This window comes from Canis lupus, unplaced genomic scaffold, assembly GCF_011100685.1.
Source record: "Canis lupus familiaris isolate Mischka breed German Shepherd unplaced genomic scaffold, alternate assembly UU_Cfam_GSD_1.0 chrUn_S1293H1470, whole genome shotgun sequence".
Classification (NCBI taxonomy): Eukaryota; Metazoa; Chordata; class Mammalia; order Carnivora; family Canidae; genus Canis; species Canis lupus.
The window spans coordinates 60,021-63,021 of record NW_023330117.1 but is presented as its reverse complement, the minus strand read 5'-3'; positions in this window follow the sequence as shown (position 1 = coordinate 63,021).

Sequence of the window (3,001 nt, the reverse complement as noted above, 5' to 3'; positions counted from 1 at the left end):
CCTTCTCTCATTCATTCCTGGTGATTCCCTCATGCCCAGTGCCCTTGCTGGGTAGGGATATCCTCCAAAAGCTAGGGGCAACTATTCATTTGTCCCCCTCTCCTCCCTCCTCACCCTCAGCTCGTCTCATCCTATATCTCTCCACTCCATCTACTCCTACCCCGGATCAATTACCCTTCTTGAACCCCCAAGTATGGGATACCTCGGAACCTGTAGTGGCCTTCCACCACCCTCCCGTCAAAATAAAACTCAAGGACGGTTCCAAGTTCCCCTCTAGACCCCAGTTCCCCATCTCCCTCCTCCATCGCCTCGGCCTCAAACCGATCATAGAACGACTAAAGCGTCAGGGACTTCTGATTCCCATAAGCTCTCCCTGTAACTCCCCCATCCTGCCGGTCCGTAAACCCTCCGGAGCTTATCGATTGGTTCAGGACCTCCGACTCATTAATGAGGCAATAGTCCCTCTCCATCCAGTGGTTCCTAACCCTTATACCCTGCTATCCCATATCCCTCCAAGCACCACTCACTTTACGGTGTTGGACCTGAAGGATGCCTTTTTTACTATTCCCCTACACCCCGATTCCTACTTTCTTTTTGCCTTCACCTGGGAAGACCCAGACACACATACCTCTGGACAATTAACCTGGACTGTCCTACCCCAGGGGTTCCGGGACAGCCCCCATATTTTTGGTCAGGCCTTGGCTGCGGATTTACAACAATGCCTCCTTAAGGCTAGTACCTTACTATAATATGTAGACGACCTCCTCCTCTGCAGCCCTGCCCTCACCATCTCCCAGGATGACACCACCTCCCTACTTAACTTCCTAGGGAGCAAAGGGTATCGGGTCACACCCTCTAAGGCACAACTCTGCACCCCTTCGGTCACTTATCTGGGAATCCACCTGACCCCCACCTCTAAATCTCTTACCGGAGACCGTATCCGCCTCCTACGAGAGCTCCAACCCCCTCAGACGGCAGATGAAATACTTTCCTTCCTCGGGTTGGCTGGCTTCTTTAGACACTGGATTCCAAACTTTTCTATTTTGGCCCGCCCCTTATACCAAGCGGCAAAGGACACTCCCCAGGGTCCTCTCACTGATCCCTCTTCGGTCCGCCGCCTGTTTTCCAAGTTAAGAGACTGTCTCACCGCTGGGCCGATACTAACTTTGCCTGACCCTTCAAAACCATTCCACCTTTACACTGATGAGCGGTCGGGTTCAGCTACTGGCCTTTTGGCCCAACCGGTTGGACCTACTTACCGGATTATAGCCTATCTATCTAAGCAGCTAGACAGCACCGCCCGCGGATGGCAGCCCTGCCTTAGGGCGCTCGCAGCTGCTGCCTCCTTAACTAAGGAGGCTCTCAAATTGACTTTGGGACAACCCCTCGTGGTTTACTCCCCCCATCGACTTGGGGATCTTCTTAGCCACCGATCCCTGGCCCACCTAACCCCCTCTCGTCTCCAACTCTTCCATCTGCTATTCATTGAAAACCCTCAAATCTCCCTCTCTATCTCTCCCCGCTTAAATCCTGCAACTCTGTTGCCTACACCTACGCCTACCTCTGAACCCACTCACTCCTGCCCGCAGCTCATAGAGGATCTCACCCCTCCCCACCCTGGACTCTCTGATCAGCCATTATCCAACTCTGACCGTATACTCTTTGTAGATGGCAGCTCCTTCCTGGCTGCGGATGGTCGGAGGCACGCCGCCTATGCTGTAGTCACCCCAGAGACGGTAGTGGAGACAGTCCCCCTCCCAATTGGGACTACTTCCCAAAGGGCTGAACTTATAGCTCTCACCAGGGCTCTACATCTATCTAAGGGACAACGAGTCACCATCTACACCGACTCAAAATATGCCTATCTCATTGTTCATACTCATTCCGTCCTCTGGCAGGAGCGGGGATTTTTAACTACCAAGGGGACGCCTATAGTAAATGGACCTCTCATTGCCAAATTGCTTGAGGCCCTTAGTCTGCCCACTGAGGTTGGAATCGTTCACTGTAGGGGCCATCAGACTTCTAAAGACATGGTCTCCATAGGAAATAATAAGGCCGACTCAGTGGCCAGGGAAACGGCCTTAAGTAACCCAATATCTCCCATCCTCTTCCTTAATACCCCTCATCGACCTTTCTACTCTATAAAGGAAGCTCAAGCCCTCCAGGCCCTGGGAGAAAAGGCAGAAAGTAAAGGATGGATTTACATCCGAGGGAAGATTGCCCTCCCAGAAAACCTGGCCCATACCCTAATTACTGATATCCACCAATCTCTCCATATTGGCCCAAGGGCACTGAACCAGTTTCTCCAGCCCCTGTTTTACTATCCATCCCTACCTAAGGTGATTGAGGCTGTCCATAGGGCTTGTAAAACCTGCTCGGCCGTAAATGCACAGGGAGGAATCCGCAGGCCGGGGCCTAACCATCAGCTCCGAGGCCATCAGCCCGGTGAAGACTGGCAGCTGGACTTCACTCACATGCCCCGCCATAAAGCCTTTCGTTATCTACTGACTTTGGTTGATACTTTTACAGGATGGATTGAGGCATACCCCACAGCCAGAGAGACTGCAGATGTGGTCACAATCCTCATCGAGCACATCATCCTGAGGTTTGGGTTACCCCGGACCCTACAGTCAGACAACGGGCCGGCATTTATCTCCAGTGTGACCCAACAGGTGGCCGAGAGCCTCAACATTACCTGGAAGCTGCACATCCCCTACCACCCTCAGTCTTCGGGTAAGGTGGAAAGGGCCAACGGGCTACTTAAGGCTCAACTCACTAAACTTACCCTGGAGACTCGCCTGTCGTGGCCCACACTGTTACCTATAGCTCTCACCAGACTCCGGGCGTCCCCCCGAGGACCATCAGGTTTGAGTCCCTTTGAGTTACTGTATGGTCGGCCCTTCCTTATCAACCACAACCTCCCGGCCATTCCTCCACCTCTTTTATCCTATCTGCCTTACCTTACCCTCCTCCGGGCCCTCTTGAGAACCCATGCCGATGC